The sequence below is a fragment of the Rhinopithecus bieti genome, unplaced genomic scaffold (assembly GCF_001698545.2).
Source record: "Rhinopithecus bieti isolate Rb0 unplaced genomic scaffold, ASM169854v2 scaffold_35885, whole genome shotgun sequence".
NCBI classification, from domain to species: Eukaryota; Metazoa; Chordata; class Mammalia; order Primates; family Cercopithecidae; genus Rhinopithecus; species Rhinopithecus bieti.
In genome coordinates this window covers 722825-739390 of record NW_016815776.1, presented here as the reverse complement: position 1 = coordinate 739390, position 16566 = coordinate 722825, and the positions used below count along the sequence as shown (strand labels likewise).

At 41.6% G+C, this 16566-nt stretch overlaps 1 protein-coding gene across 1 annotated transcript in view; it reads left to right on the top strand.

Annotated features, from left to right (window-relative positions):
* The window catches only part of CLSTN2 (calsyntenin 2), a 634893-nt gene that overhangs the window by 362978 nt on the left and 255349 nt on the right, over positions 1-16566 (top strand). The window lies entirely within an intron of this gene.

Below are 16566 nucleotides of genomic sequence, written 5' to 3'. Positions count from 1 at the left end.
CATAGACTGGGTGAATGATACACAACAGAAATTCATTTCTCACAGCTCTGGAGGCTGGAAGTCCAAGGTCAGAACGCCAGCATGGTTGGGTCTTGATGATGGCACTTCCATGTTGCAGACTGCTGACTGCTTGTATTCTTTCATGGGGAAAAGGGGGTGGTAGAGCTCACTTGGGTCTCTTCTAATAGGGCACAAATTCCATTCACAACGGTTTTATCCTAATGACCTAATTACCTCCCAAAGGCCCTGGCTCCTAATTACCCCTCGAAGGCCACACTTCCTAAATTCTGTCACATTGGGGGTTAAGGTTTCAACAGACAAATTTGGGGTATTGGGGTTACAAACATCCAGTCCGTAATACCTGCCTTCCCTCTCTAAAATTTTGTAGAAATACCTGGTTTTATACAAGTTGTTTTGCCAGTTTTCTAGGAAAAAGCAATATCTTGCTTTTTATATTCATTTTATCATCAGCGAGTATGATCATATGACCATATTTTCATATGTTTATTGGCTGTTCATATTTTTTCTATAAATTATGTATTTTCTTTGCCCATTTCTTTGTGGAAATATTGAACTTTTCCTTACGGCTTTGAAATCAGCTTGTATAGTGGGTATTTCAGCCTTTTATCCATCACATAAACTATTTCCCCTAGTTCTAAAACTTACCTTTCAATCTGTTTGTCATAGTTTTTCCTTTACAGAAAGGCTTCTGCCTTTCTTACCTCAAAATTATAAAAATATTTGCCCACATTTTTGTTGAGTATTTATGGACTTGTGTTATTTACATATACATTTTTGATCCATCTGAAATTTATTTTGGTTTCAAGTGATATAAAGTTCTAGCTTTATTTTTTCCCTGAAATATTACACAACTGCCCCAAGTTATTTTTGTGTTTGAAGTATGATGTCAGTTATTTAAAATATGCAAATATGTAAAACAATGTATATCTTTTAGAGATAAGTACAAATATAAGTATAAAGAAATGCTCAGAAATAATAAACACCAAACTCAGGATGACCATTGCCTTTGGAGATACTGAAGAAGGAGTCATATGATCAGAAATGAGGGACAAAGGAATCTTCAAATGTGTCAGTAAAGTCCTATTTCTTAAGGTGAGTGGAGGGTTCATAAGCTCCTTACATGATGAGTGGAGGGTTCATAAGCTCCTTACATTACTCTTTAGAGCCTTTTTTATGCCTGTAATACTTTAAATTCCAGTTTTAAGCAGCTAAAAGACCTTTGAGAAATAACCGAGACTAACTCAAGAATTGAGGCTATTTTAACTGAAATGTTACTGATCCAATCCTTATATGTTGAATAGCCCTCTCAAACCTCTCCTGCTCTGATTTACAATGTGGCCTTTATATCTGGATTTATTTATGAGCTCTTCATGCTATTCTCCTGACCAATGTATCTTTTCTTGCATCTACCACCCACAACTTCATAGCTTTAACTGTCTTAGAATCTAGAAGGGGGAACCACCTTCCTCATTGCTCTTTCTGTTCTGAAGTTGTCTGGATGTCCTCAGATATATATTTATTCTTGAAGATTAGCTTTAAAATCACTATGTCAGTTCCCTGAAAACCATCCTGCTGGAAGGTTAATTGAGATGTGCTGTGTAGATCTAAAATGTTGATAGATACTGGTAAAGGGCCCTCTGGGAAATTTGAACTAATTTGAATTCTCAAAATTTCCTCACACTTCTGCTCACATCAGACATTATCACACTTTACCTGTATTGCCCTAACAGAAAACGATATGCCATTGTCATTTCAATTTCATATTTCTTTGATTACTAGTAAGGCGGAGCAACTTTTCAAGCGGTCTCAGCTTGTTATATTTTTCATGGATTGCCTAATTCACGCTCTCTCCTATTTTAATTGGGGTACTTATCATTTTCTTACTGATTTGTAAGAATTCTTTATAAATTAATGATTCTACCTCTTTGTTCATTATATACAATGCAAGTATTTGTTAGGTATATTTGCCTAAGTTAGTTTTCTCTATAGAGGTTTTTAAGGTTCCTGGCTCTGACTGTCTGTCCCTTTAGGGGTGGGTTTTACTATTTCTAATCATAGCAAAGGCTATACTGTCACATTCATTTTTCTGTTAGTTCCTCATAACCTCCCTGTTAGGTAGACAGGAAAGGAAGAACAAGTTAATTTACAGATTGAGAACCTGAGCTCCAGGAGGATAAACAAGAACGAGCTGGGACTAAGCCAACAGGAGCGGCCAGGCCCACCCTACAGGCAGCCTCTGCACCGCTGTGCTGGGTGGATGGTCAGACAGACAGAGGAGCCCTGAACATCAGGAGCTATTCCACAGTGTGCCTAGCTTCCTTCAGGTGAAATTCAGACCCTCCAGCTCCTCCACTCTGAGGAGCTCTTTGGACATTACTCAGAATAATTAACTTCTGGCTACTTTTTTGACTAAGAAACATTTGGACTCAATTTGCTGTGTTTGTTTGCCAAGTATTTTAAGCCAGTTTGATGTTTATTCAGTCAGGCTCCATCCTTGAACTGCTCTCTGCATCAACTTTGAGAATCAATTTTGCACAGATATCACACAGTCACTCTGGGGGCTGGAGGACATAGACTGTCATGCCCACTGCTTGGGGACGGGGCAAAGGATTGTGGGAAAGATGGCCATCTCTGGCACCAAAATTGTAACTAATATCAATACTTATTAATGTAAATACCTTTATTACTACATCTTCCTTTTCACAAAATTTCCACCAGTAACATTTACTTGATTCTTACAATGAGCTGGTGAATTAGTCACTACAGACAGCAGGAATTGGCAAATGCTTTTTTTCTGAAAAGGTCCAGGTGAACATTTCGGGCTTTGTAGGCCAAGAGGTAAAATTGAGTAACCAGTCTCCTGAAAAGCTAGAGTCCTTTTCTAAATTAACAGTTAAAATGCCATTTTAGCTCACAGGCCATGTAAAAATGGGTATAGGACTGGATTCGACCTGTGGACTGCATGTGGTCTGCTGACCCTCAGCATACAGCATTGTGACCAGTTAACAGATTAGGAAACCAAGGCTCAGGGAAGCTATGTGACTCTACACAAATGACATTTTCCTTAGCCTATGTGGGCGATATGTGGGCTTCCAACTTCCATCACGATGGCTCAACCTAATACAGGTGCTTCTCAGCTTACCATGGGGTTTCATACTGATAAATCCATTGAAAGTAGAAAATGCATTTTCCACTTACAATATTGTCATCTGATATAACCCCATCATAAGTCGAATATACTAAATGTGTACTGCTTTTATACAATTGTAAAGTCAAATAATTACTAGGCAAGCTATGGTAAGTTAGGGATTGTAATTCATTCACTCAAATCAACAATTTACTAAGCTTCTGTTATGTGCTAGGCATTGTGCTCTAGAGGTGGGATATTGTTAAAAATAAATAAATAAATAAATACACAGTGAGTTTAAGCCCTGGCCCTGATTTAGACAGGCCTGTATGCAATTTCTGGCTACATACAAGCTGTGTGATTTTGGTCAAATTACTTAATATATGTAAACCTCAGTTTCCTTATCTGTAAAATGGGCCTAATATAGTTTATTTGTAAAGTACATGTAATAGTTCATTAACTATTATAAATATTTGAGGCCATAATCTATGTAAAGTCCTTAAAACACACCTAGAATATAGTGTCCATTAGACCAGAAGGAAATAACAATAGTAATGATGACAATCATAATTTATGTTGGCCTATACACTTTCAAAATGCTCACCATCTAGAGAAAAAGATGAGCACTGAAACACATAGCTGCAGTTGTCTATGATAAAAAATGTTGAGGACACAGAGGGAAGCTGTTTGTAGTATGTCTGGCAGCCTCAGCAGGGTTTGTCCTACAAGAACATGGGGGAAGCTGTGAAGCCCAGGATGGGAGGTAACTTGCCCAGGATCACAGAAGAAGACTCATTCATTCACAAAGCAAAGCCTTTGTTTGTCAGGCAAAGGGCAGTAAACTTTCTCAAAAAGCCCATTGTCCAGTGGGGCAGCAACTGCGGATGCAGTGGGGGTGATTAACATACAAGGAATGAGAATATAATGCATGGTGTAAAAAGAAAAGGAAATAAACTACAAAATTGGAGTGAAGAGGCAGAACAGTAGAAACCTACCTAGAGAGAATGGGGAGTGGGGAGGTATTGGAGCTGGACCAAAGGATGAGAAGGATTTGAAGAGGCAAGGAAGGCCCTTCAACCCGAATAAAAGCTAGGGGACTTGGGAATCTGAGATCTGGGAATGGGCTGCAGCTGCAAATGAAGAGACTGAATAGTGGTGGACCTGTGGGGAGTACGGTCCCTGACCCTCTTCCTCCTATACCTTGGTCTCTGAGCCTCACTGTCACCTGGGCTCTCCAGTGCTCACTTTCCCCCTCCACTCAGCTAAGTGCTACTGGCTCCTAACAGCCCAGTGTCAAGTGCTCCCTCCTGCAGGAAGCCCTTCCAAACTACTCCAGGGCACAACTTCCGATTATTATAGTGTGTGGCCCAAATGAATGGGAACAGGCCCTGTCTTGGGAGGAAGGGGCTGTAACCTGGGACAGCCATTCACTCATCAGATCTCAATTTGAGTGATTATGTGGGCACCCCTAGTTCCCAGTCCTTGTCCTTAACCAAACCTATAGGAGTCCTTAGCCAAAAAAAGATATTTTAAGGTTTATTTATTATTGAAACTCCATTGTATATAGTCAGTTCTGTTCAATTTAGAAAACTAGTGTTCTTAATCATAACATGCATATACTGTACATATATATCTACATGCATATGCATAGAGAGAAGTCATATTGAAATCCAACTGTAATGTTGCATTTGTGTTAACTGCAGTCCTTGCTAATCAGGGAAGTGGCAGAGCCTTCAGCCAGGTGTAGGGGAGTGTGTATCAGTCCTCATCCTGTCTAGAAACCCTTAATTGTCTTCTCTTACTGTGTCTTTGTGTTGATCACCGATCTTTGCCTGTTGACTTACATCCTGCTTTGCTCTACATCATGAAGGATGCTGCTTGTATAAGACTGAAGAGTGATTTTTATAGACATCTTAGCCTCCATAGACCATTGCCTGAAGTTCATAATAAATACGGTTTCTTTGTTAGCTACATTCTATCACACTAGCAAGTTTCTTCCTAATTTAGTTTGCACAGACATGTACACTTCTAGAACTTGGTGTGAGTTATACAGACTTGCATGTTGGAGCTCTCAGTGAAGGTTTTCTTTTTCCTCTTCTGTAATATTAGTGTTTTTATTGAATGGTTGGGAGATGCCACATGTGATGATGGTTTTGTCTACAGCCTTCCCTTTTGATGAAAAGAATAACTTCCGAATTGTGAACAAGCTGAAAATGTTTCCTCTCGTTGCTCAGAAGCTACAGCTCTTGGCTCCCTCACTGGGAGCTATTGCCCAGAATGCAGTCTCTCTCCCAATCTCCACCTGTATAGGACTTACTATTTAATTATCTCTGGGGATAGGATGCCAAAATCTGAGTTTAATAAATAACTCAAGGGATTTTATGCATAATAATGCATAAGAATTAAGTTCTTGGTGGAGGGCTGGGCAGAGATTAGGCCCTCATCGAATAACTGTGATTGGGAATTTTACAGGCCTTGCTGGTTCTTTGATGCTGATTAATGCCCTTCAACCAAAATTCCTACAGGTTCTGCTCTCCTACCTGTCTTGCTTTCTTCCTTCTTGCCTTTCTTCCTTCCTTCAGCATGTACTAAATTCTTTTTGGGTGCCAAGCCCTTTCTTTGGTATTGAGAATTCAGGAATGAAAACCACCCAGCCCTGCCTCAGAGAGTTGGCATTGGGAAACATAAGGAAAATCTATAAATATATTACTAGGTAGTTGGTGCTATTACAGAGCCCAGCACAGGGTTCTTGTGGGGTCAGGGGCTCTGAGGTAAGTTCCCAGATGTGTCTTGAATGTAGATCTGAAGAATAATAAGTAGGAGCTGGGTGGGCCCATGAAAGGCTGAGTAATGTCCTAGGACAGTGGCTTTCATACTCTTTCAACTCAAGGTATCCTTACACTATTAAAAATTATTACTGAGGGCCACAAAGAACTTATTTATAGTAGATATGGATTAGCCAGGGTTCTCCAGAGAAGCAGTACCAGTAGGAGATATATATGCGTACATGAAGAGATTTACTAGGAAGAACTGGCTTACACAATTATGGAGGTTGAGAAGTCCCATTAACTGCTGTCTGCAAGCTGGAGACCCAGCAAAGCCAGTGGTGTAATTGCAATCCAAGTCCAAAGGCCCGCAAACCAGAGGTGCCGGATGGTGTAAATCCCAGTCCAAAGGTAGGAGAAGACCTATGTCCCAGCTCAAGCAGGAAGGCAGGAAGCAAAAGGGCAATTTCCTCCTTTCTCTGCCCTTTTGCTCTATTCAGGCCCTCAAAAGATTGAATGATGCCCGTCCACACTGGGGAGGACACTCTACTTTAGTGAATCCACTAATGCTATCCAGAGACATCCCACAGATATACCCAGAAATAATGTTTCGTCTGGGCACCCCTTGTCAGCTTGACACATATACTTAACCATCACAGTGTTATAGCTCTCAATACTTAACCATATTGGAAGTTAAAGTTGATATTTTAAAAGTATTTACTTAATGTATTTTTTAAAATTAACATATCTTTTACATGTTAACATAAATTACATCTTTTATGAAAAAATATATTTTCTAAAACAAGGTGAATCCAGTGAGAAGAGTGGCCTTACTTTACATGATTGCAAATCTCTTTAATGCCTACCTTCATAGAAAGCAGCAGGATTCTTATTTCTGCTTTTACATTTGCTCTGTTATGAGATTCTATTTCATGTAGCTTTTATGAAAGTTCACTGTTCATCGATGAGCAAAAAAAAGTGAAAACAGCAAATAACATCTTCCTATAATTTTGAAAATAGTTTTGACTTCATGGATTCTTGCCCCAAAAGGGTCACATGGAACCCCAGGATTTCCTGGACTATACTTTCAGAATTTCTGTTTTAGAGAAAAGAAGCTCAAGGACTTACAGTTGGCTAACTTGCCAGGCTTCGGACTTCTGCTGTGTAGGCAGGGAGACCAGGTACTCCTCCTGGAGGCTGTGTGACTGTCAAGCAGCAACTGCCCATCCCTACCTCCTGCCCAGCTAGTTACATGTCAAGCAAAAGGGAAATGTGTCATAGCAATCTCAGGACGGAGGTAGAATTTCCTCAAACCATTACGGTATTTTTTTCGGAAGAGAATCTTTGCTTTTAGGGTACACAGAATGGTGCAAAAACCTCAGGCCTCTGTTTAAAGCAAATATATTTTTAAGAAGGCAGATATAAAACTATTCTGTGCATGGATTAGACTTTGTTTTTTGTTACTAATATGGCTTCTATGCTGTTATGTAGAACAAAATTGACATTTAGTTGATTAAAAGCCACTAGACCCACATCTTAATATTTGGAACATTGTGATCATTTGAGGCTTGGTTGGGTTTTGCTAGTTTTTTTTTGTTGTGGTGGTTCTTTTTCCATTTAAAAAAACAAAAAACAATTCCAGGACCAGAACTGTGACTTTATTATTGCAAGGTCAGGTGAGCTGTCAAAAGAGCTCTAATGTTGGAGACCACATGTTAACTGTGCTGACATACAGGGGCCATATTTATGAACTACATAATTGAATAAAGATGGGTTTATGGACAGAAAAAAAGAATGAGAGAGAAAATGGTGAATAACTGTGTTCATTTGGTTCCCTTGGGATTGGGCTTGTTTTCTGCTTCTTTGCTATTAATGAAAAGAAATCCAATTTGTTCTACATGGTGAGATTTGTAATTTAGATGCTTATTAATTCTAGGTTTGCGTAGGAGCGCTTTGAAAAATACGGTCTTCAAAGCATTTACTCTCAAAGGCTAGTAAACCTTGGCTGAAAACAAGCAAAACATGTGCAGCTAAAATGTTTTCTGTGTTTAACACAAGTTTATTGAGTACCTGCCATGTGCAAAACTCTCATCTAAAGTTGGAATGGTTGGGGGTGTAGAAAAGATGCCCCCCTCCACACTGGCCTACTGTCCAGCTGGGGGAGTGAGGCAAGTGTATAGAACAGATAGAAGAATGCTCCACTTTGTTAGGCCAGGTGGGGGAGGGTTAGGGACAGAGACAGGTGGCTTGTAGGAAGGGATGATGTGGGCCTAGTGTGGAGTCAGGTGGGCTCAGATTTCCAAATGAAGACTGACATCCTGGTGTGAGCTAAAAGTGTGTCAGCCCCAGAGATGGGGCAGGACTGTGATCCCTTAGCCATTGCTGAGTTCTCCATCTCCGTCCAGCCCCGCAATGCACACAGCATAGCAGGCAAGAGCAAGATCAAGGTCCCTGCCCTTGAAGTGAATACTATCTTGTTGGGGATGCATATGAATACGGGGAAATGATGACAGGAAAACCTAAGGCATTCTGGGATGAATTCAGATCTCAGTTTAGGTTCTAACTGTTCACAAGAGGAAACAAGAGCATGAACATCTTTGAGTTCAGCTATTTGATTCATTCAGCAGGTATTTGTTAAGTACTTATTTTGTGCCAAGCATACCACAAGGCTTGAGGAGCTAGAGGAGGCCAAGATGTGGTCTCTCTCACTCAGGGCCATGTGTCATCTTTTTCTCCTGTGTACCTGGCACAATGCTGGAATGCACAGTAGATGCTCAGTTAGCCTTTCTTTAACTTGAATCCAATGGAAAGGTAAGACTCTAGTCCCAGTTCTGTGTCTGCCGAAGCTTGTGAACCTTGACAGGTCAGTTAGCTTCTCTCACAGTTTTCTACTTGTAGAAGAGAAATAATATCTAAATAATCATTCCAGGTTTCTTTCCAAGCATAATTACAATAATGTCCTTCAAACATAGAGGTATTTACAATTTACAAAATTATTTTACTTCCAAAATTTAAAATATATCCAACTGAAGGTCTGTTGGGGAAAAGGAGATTTTGGTGGTTTCTAAAGATGCCTGTAAAACATTCCAGAGCAAATTTGCGTCTGAATGGATCATTTGGTGTCCCAACTTCACCCTCAGTTATTGTGACCTGGCTCCAGTAACACAGGGGCTCTAGAGGATGTAGGCAGTGCTCCTGTATCCTAAAAGGCACCAACTTGCTCTGGCCAGATGTATAAGGAGACCAGCTATGACCAGGAATCTCACTTTGGACTTCCATGGGGTCAGTATTCACTGGGAGGGCCTGCAGCTTTGGCACTTTAAAAATCTAGGACTCTGGAGAAAATGAAATCCACAGAAGTGCCACTTCTCTGATTTTAAGCAAGTTGCTTCTTTCTGTACGTCTCCTTTCCTGTCTTTGAAATGGCAACCAGAAAACCTACTCATTTGGGTGGTGGTATGGATTAAATGAGACAATATATGTAATACTCAGAAAAAGCTGTTTGTGAGGTATGTGGTTATCTCTGAAACTCACAGTAGGAAGATGAAATCACTCCTGGCTGTAACTACGTGAAACTTCATTTCTTTGAATTTTCCGATAACTGTGGCTAACCTAAAAGTCCTTCATATTTCTTTTTCCATCACTGATAATCTAAAATGCTGAGTTCAATTCCAAATGAAGTCTTTTGCTGATGGTGAAGCTCTGAATCTTTGCGTCTTAGTTGGACAGCCATAACAAAATACGATAGACAGCCATAACCAAATACGATAGACCCGGTGGTTAAAACAATAGGAATTTATTTCTCACAGTTCTAGCTGTTGGGAAGCCCAACATCAAGATGCCAACTGATTCAGCTCCTGGTGAGGGCTCTCTTCCTGGCTTGCAGATGGCCATCTTCTTGTTGTATGTTCATACTGGCAGAGAGCAAGCTCTGATCTATCTTCCTCCTCTTATAAGGACACTAATCCCATCATGAGGGCCCCACCTTCATGATCTCATCTAAGCCTAACTAACTCCCAAAGGCCCCGCTTCCAAATACCCTCATATCGGGAGCAAGGGCTTCAACATATGAATGTGGGGGACACAAGCCTTTAATCCATAACACCATGTTTGGGTTTTGAAGATGAGTCTCCAGAGCTGTGGTGGGATGGAGACAGGGAGGAGGCATCTTCTCTCATTGAATCAGTGGTAAGAATTAGAGGTGTGTAGTGGAAAGCAAGCTGGCTTTGAGTCCAGCCTGATTTGAGTCCCCACCCCAACCCCACCACTTACTAGGTGTGTCATCTTGGGCAAAATGCTCAACTTCTTCTCCTCAGGTAGGAAATTATTTTTACTTACCTACCTATTGTTGTAAGTCCAAAGTAAAATAACTGACAGCAATTGTCCAATGCCTTGAATATTGCGTTAGAGGTGAGCTATGCATGAGAGTTTGCTTCTCCCTGGAGGACATAGCTGTCACACACACACAGACACACACACACACACACTCTCTCTCTCTCTCTTTAGTGATACTCTCTCCCTTCCTCCTGTTCCCACTTTAGTACTAATCACTGGGTAGCCTCCACTCTGTGCTGAGGATCCTGTACATGGATTCAAGCTGTTACCACACGAGACAGGGTCAGAAAGGGCTCCATTTGTATATTATTATATCGATATAATATGTATTATATAATATTAGCCTGTTCATCCTCATTTCCAACAAGGAGCTAAATTAGAAATCACATCTCTTAATACTTTCAGAAACTGAAGAAAGGTCCCTTTAAACTCCATTCCCACTAGATAATGTCTTCTAAACACCTTAAGTTGCTGTGTGTATAGTGTGGTGTGGGTAAAGGCATTTCAAATCCCTTACCTCCAAAGGGAAAGCAAACTCTTCCTTCTGTTCCCTTTACATCATCTCAGCAAGGTCAGACACATTGTGAGAGGAAGCAGAACATGCTCAGGCAGAAATGAGAACCTCACCAGGGACTTTGGTACCAAGAAGAACCCACGGATGCCTTTTGAGCTCACCTTTCCATCCTGGACAGTCATAGTCCTTACCTTCCAGCACAGAATGGCACATTTACAGGACAAAGAAGAACTTGGGGGGCCCTTAACAGAGCAATGTGCAGCCATGAAAATTCAGACTCTTGAAAAATATTTTAAGAAAACAAAACCCTTCCAATATTTTGTTAAATAAAAAAAGCGAAGCATGGGATTGTATGTACAGTCTGATCATGAATATGTTTGTTTTTTTTTCCAAAGTGCAAAAAATGAAGCCTGGTAGGACCAACACTAAAAACTGATAGATAACTTTTTAATTATTTCATTATTCTTCCCTGTCTTTCCAAGTATTTTTGCAATGAACATGTGTTACTTTTATCATCGGGTAAGGAATGGCATTTTGAAATCTCCATCTCTTTACTCTAAGAACAGACCATGGATACTATAGTCATCCCCAACACTAGTCAGTTACTCACACTGTGCCCCCTACACCCTCTTAGAAATGTATCTCCCTTTCTATATGTATCCAGATCCTATACATCCTTCAAGGTCCAGTGTCTTCCAGATTGCCCTTGCCTAATATACTCACAGTTGCACATTCTGTGTATCCCCTTTATTCCCACAGGGCTTCCACTGTGTACACACAAAATGCTGGGAGTTCTGTTCACACAGGGCCCTTATCAATAGTCAGCCACCCAATGAATCACATGCCATGAAGAATCTTTCCTTATTGTTTCCCTTAGTTATAAACACCCAGCATCACCTCCTTCATTAGAAGATGTCATTCCTTCCCACAGCATCATAATTCTAAGAGGACAGAAACCTATTTAGAAAAAAAACCTCAGGTTTTATGGCCAACTGATCCCAGGTATACTATGCTGTGGTCTTGGGTAAGTTATTAAAACTCTGAGGCCCAGGTTGAACCTTTGTAAAGTAGAAGTCAAAGGCAGACTGATCTCCTGATCTGCAGGACTTGAGAATTAAAGGAAATGAATATAATCAGAACAATGCCTGCCATCAAGTAGCTGCTTCACAGCCTTGCTCTTTGTCTTACTCTTCATGCACTTAAAGAGCTAGTTTTGCCTGGTGGTTCACGCTGTGTGTTCTGGACACAGAACCCTATTACTGTTTGAGTCTCTGGTTTCAACACCCACATCATGTGGCTTTTCCAGAAAATTCATGACTCCATCACTGAAGTGGTTTTCTACTTACTCAAGGCAGTTTGTTTCGTCCCCATCAAGAGTTCTGGTGTTTTGGGATCAAATTTTGTCTTTTTATTATTATTATTTTTTCTTTATTTTTTCTTCTCTGTTGTTTCTACATGAGTGACATGGTTTGGCTGTGTCTCCACAGCCAAAATCTCATCTTGAATTCCCACATGTTGTGGAAAGGATCTGGTGGGACGTAATTGAATTCCGGGGGCAGGTCTTTCCGATGCTGTTCTCATGATAGTGAATAAGTCTCGTGAGATCTGATGGCTTTATAAGGGGGAATTGCACTGCACAAGCTCTCTCTGTTTGCCTGCTGCCATCCATGTAAGATATGACTTGCCTTCCACCATGAGTGTGAGGCTTCCCCAGCCACACGGAACTGTAAGCCCATTAAACCTCTTTCTTTTGTAAATTGCCCACTCTTAGGTGTGCCTTTATCAGCAGCATGAAAAGGAACTAATACAACTCAGAGTCCCAAACCATGTAGGACATTTCCAAACCCTCTCTAGCTTCCTGCTACATACCTCGCAGGCTAGTGCCGGCCCCCTCCTGCTCTCCTTGCCCTTCCTCCTGGGCACTCCTGCCCCCGTGCTTTTCTGAGCTCTTTGGCAGAGCAGGGGCATCGACTATGCTGCTGTCAGTTCTCATGTCCACGTCTCACTTCCTCATTCTACACAAACAAAAAAAACGTGATCTAATAACCTCTAAGTATTCCTCTCAGGATTCAGCATAAAGTATGTGGCATGTAGTAAATGCTGAAAAATCTTAATGACTTTGGAGGCGGTACTTAGTCACGTCCATGGGACTATGTCTTTTCAGGACATGGCACATAGAGGGTACCCATTAAATGTTCATTGACTGAATTTTTCAATTGGTTCGTTGTTTCTTCCTCTTTATCTTTTCTCAGTAGTCCGTGTATCTTCTTGAAATCAGCTTCCCTAAAATGTCTGTACCCTAGCTTGTGAATTTTCTGCTTTCTTCCACTATTCATATGAGCAGAGGAGTCTGAGTCATTTCTACTGTTTAAGGCTTCTGGTTTTTTAAAAATAGAGCAATGCCAAACCAATTAACAACACATTTCATTTAAATGTTTACATTTAGCCATTAGGGTTGTATGGTGAAGGCTTCCTCAGAAATCTGTCAGAGTATCCTTTTAACAGGGTCTGTAGATATAATCCTTACAGGCAGAACATTCAGCCTCGATAATGCGAAGTTTGGCTCATGAATGTGAAGGATGAACCACAGCACCTTCTCCCGACCCCATGATAGACCCCACCTCCATTTGCTGAATGTTGAACCTTAGGGGAAAGTGTACTAGGGTGTCCAGTCACCTTAGAATTGGCTCTTGACATCTATGGAAGGCTACAGATCCTTCAACTCTGGAACATTGACAGTACCAATATCCACTTAGGAACCAGGCAAAATGGAACCAGAGAAAGAGTACAGGCTTCAGGGCCAGAGGGCCTCAGTTTCCCAGGCCACCTCTACTTCATGTGAGATACTGATGTCCAGGCAAGTTGCTTCAACACAGTGTAGGTGTAAGGGGCACCATTTCGGAAGGTGGCATTCAATACCAAGGAAGGTAGCATTGGTAAGAAACCTGCTTAGTAGGCTCTCCGTGAATGACTTCGATTGTTATACAACCTTTGCAATCCCTCCTGGAATGCACTCTGTGTCCTGATAAATAAATGTGTGGTGTTTATGGAGGAGTCTGCATCTCCTTTGGGAGCATCTACCTAGTTAATTCTAGCAAGCACATTTTGAAGTGAATGACTGCAACTCTGAAGCATTGTGTGAGGCATTAAAATCAGATTAGTTGGCCTTCCCCAAGAGAACTAGTGAATTTTTCAAAACCACCCCTGCTCATTTCTCAGCCAGCTGGAGTCTGCATGTTCAGTGTTGACAGAAACCTCTCATCGTACAGTGCCAAATTATTAAACAATGTTTAACATTTCAGAAGCACAATCTTCAGTTTTATGCTAAGTCATCCAGTATTCTGAGAAAACTGCCGTTTGTTGACATGTTAGAATCCCTTCCCATCCTCCCCCATTCTGCCACCTCCCTAAGGGCAGCTCTAATGGAAATCCAAGGGCAAATTCTCCATTAAGAATCATTTCCTAACTGGACTGTCCTGAAGCCCACACAGAACAGGTGATTCAACATTTTACAGCTGTGTAATCTTTAAGCCATAGTTTCGTCAGTTATTTATTCATTCATTTATTTAACAAATATTTATTGAGAACATGCTGTGTGCTTGACTCTGTCTTCTCTGGTCTCTGCTCTCATAGAACTTACATTCAGGTAGGAGAGTCAGACATTAAGCACATAATTAAACAACTAATTTAAATTATGATCTTGACAAGTAAGACAAAGTAGAAGTATAGGGTCCTGGGAACATGTTGCTGGGTTCTGGCCTACCTGGCATCCAAGGGAAGGGTTTTCTGAGCAAGGCCAAATAGGACATGCAGATGGAAGGACAATGAAGGACCAGAGGTCGCAAGGTGCTTGGGGCATGTAAGTGACAGGAAGATACCTGGTCTACCTGCTGAGCCCCCCCCAGGAGATGGTCCCAGGTAAGACTGGTGAGAGGTGGGGCCAGATTTTGCAGGCTGAACACTGAGTGTCTGAAGAGGAAAAGGAGGCAGGTACCCCAGAGGCTTCTGGGAGTGAAGGAGTGGAGCTAGTCTTACCAGTGACATCACAGTATCATGGAGGGCAAGTGTTATCACAAGCAGGGCATAGGTGATGGCAAGGCAGGCAGGCCAGAGAAGGTAGGACCTGCGGATACCAGCAGACCTGCTGGGCATAGCACCGTCCCTCAGTGGTCAAGACAGCTAGGCAGGGGCTTCAGGTCACAGCTGAAAGAACCAGATAGCCACAAGAGTCACCCCCATGTGCCCTTCCTGAAATTATTCCCCCATGACTAAGTCTTTCCTTCGTGCTTCTCCTTCCATATTCTGTGGGGCCTTAATGTCCTTATGTCTGTGTCATGGTTTAGCACTTGGCCCTGAACTCCCGATCTCTCAGGCTTGGACTCTGCACTCTCCTTTCCACTCTACTCAGCACATAAAAACACATATACCAAATTCTCTAGGACCGAAGCCTCATAGTTTCGTCAGGACTGACATTTCTCACCGTGGCTGCTTGCTCCCTAGTCATCCTGCTAGGGCCCCTTCTGCCCTGTCCTCCCTATATCAACTCCAGGGAGATCTGGTTGTGGGGTGCTAGCCTTCCCTGGTTTCCCTCTCCTGTTCTTCCTCCTCCATCTCCTTCTTTTAAGTTGCCCTTTCTCCTCTAAGGCTGCAGGAGCTCAGATCTAAACACATCCCCTGGGCTGCTAGAGCAGTCTCCCAACTTTTCTCCCCAGTAAGTGCTACAGCCAGAGTTACTTTTATAAACCACAAACCTGACTGTCACTTTAAAGACTTCAGTGAGCACCCAAACTGGCCCATAGGTGCTCCCCAACCCCTGACATTTGGCTGGCCTCACCCATCTCCCCAGCCTCTGCCGCACGTCTACCCAGCATGCTCCCTGTGGCCCAAGGCTCAGACACTCGTTTGGTTTCCCAAGCTCTCCCAGGCCTTGGTGCTTTTGACTGCTGCTCCTTCTTCTGGAAAGGCACCACCCGCTTCTCACAGACAACCCTTTAGCCCTCATTTCAGTAATGGTGACCTCTATGGGACTGTCATCAATGTCTGCAAGCACAGTCAGGGTGGCTTTTCTGGGCTGCGTAGTGCCCTCCACTCTCCTCAGTCAGGGTGCTAAACTCACTGATTATAGCAGTTTGTTTACAGGTCTCCCTCCCTCATAGACCTAAGCTAGGATCATCTATCCTATTCTATTCTAGTTTATTTTTTTCTAATTCACTCCATTCTCCTCTCCTCCACTTCATTGCATTCTATTCTATTTCATTCCATTCAAGATGGAATTATTATGAGATAATACATGAAGAGTGCTTAGAACAGTATCTGGCACAGAGCGAGCACTAAATATTGTCTATTATCCACTGTCTTATATATTAATCAAAAAATTTATGTATTCATTATTCAATGAATATTAATTCTGTACCTAGTACAAACCAGCCTCTGTGTTAGGTGCGGCAGGTTCAAGAACAAATAAAAGCAGACGCTCTGCCATTCCAGAGCATCCCAGGCTGAAGGAAGAGCCTGTGTAAAGGGCCCGTGGAGGAAGGGTGAAGCATGGCTAGTCAGAGAGGCTGAGGAAAGCCGGTGCCACCACAGCAGAGAGAGAACTATTTTAAAAATATTAAGAGGCTACTGGAGTCAGGCTAATATCACCAGATTTGCCTAGCCCAGGATTGGGAATGTTGAAAATATCTAGTAAAAGCTGTTTGAATGAATAGATGATGCATGAGTGTGTGAATTAATAATAATAACAACAACAAAGGTTTATTATCTTTTTTTTTTTTTTTTTTTTTTTTTTTTTTTTTTTTTTTTTT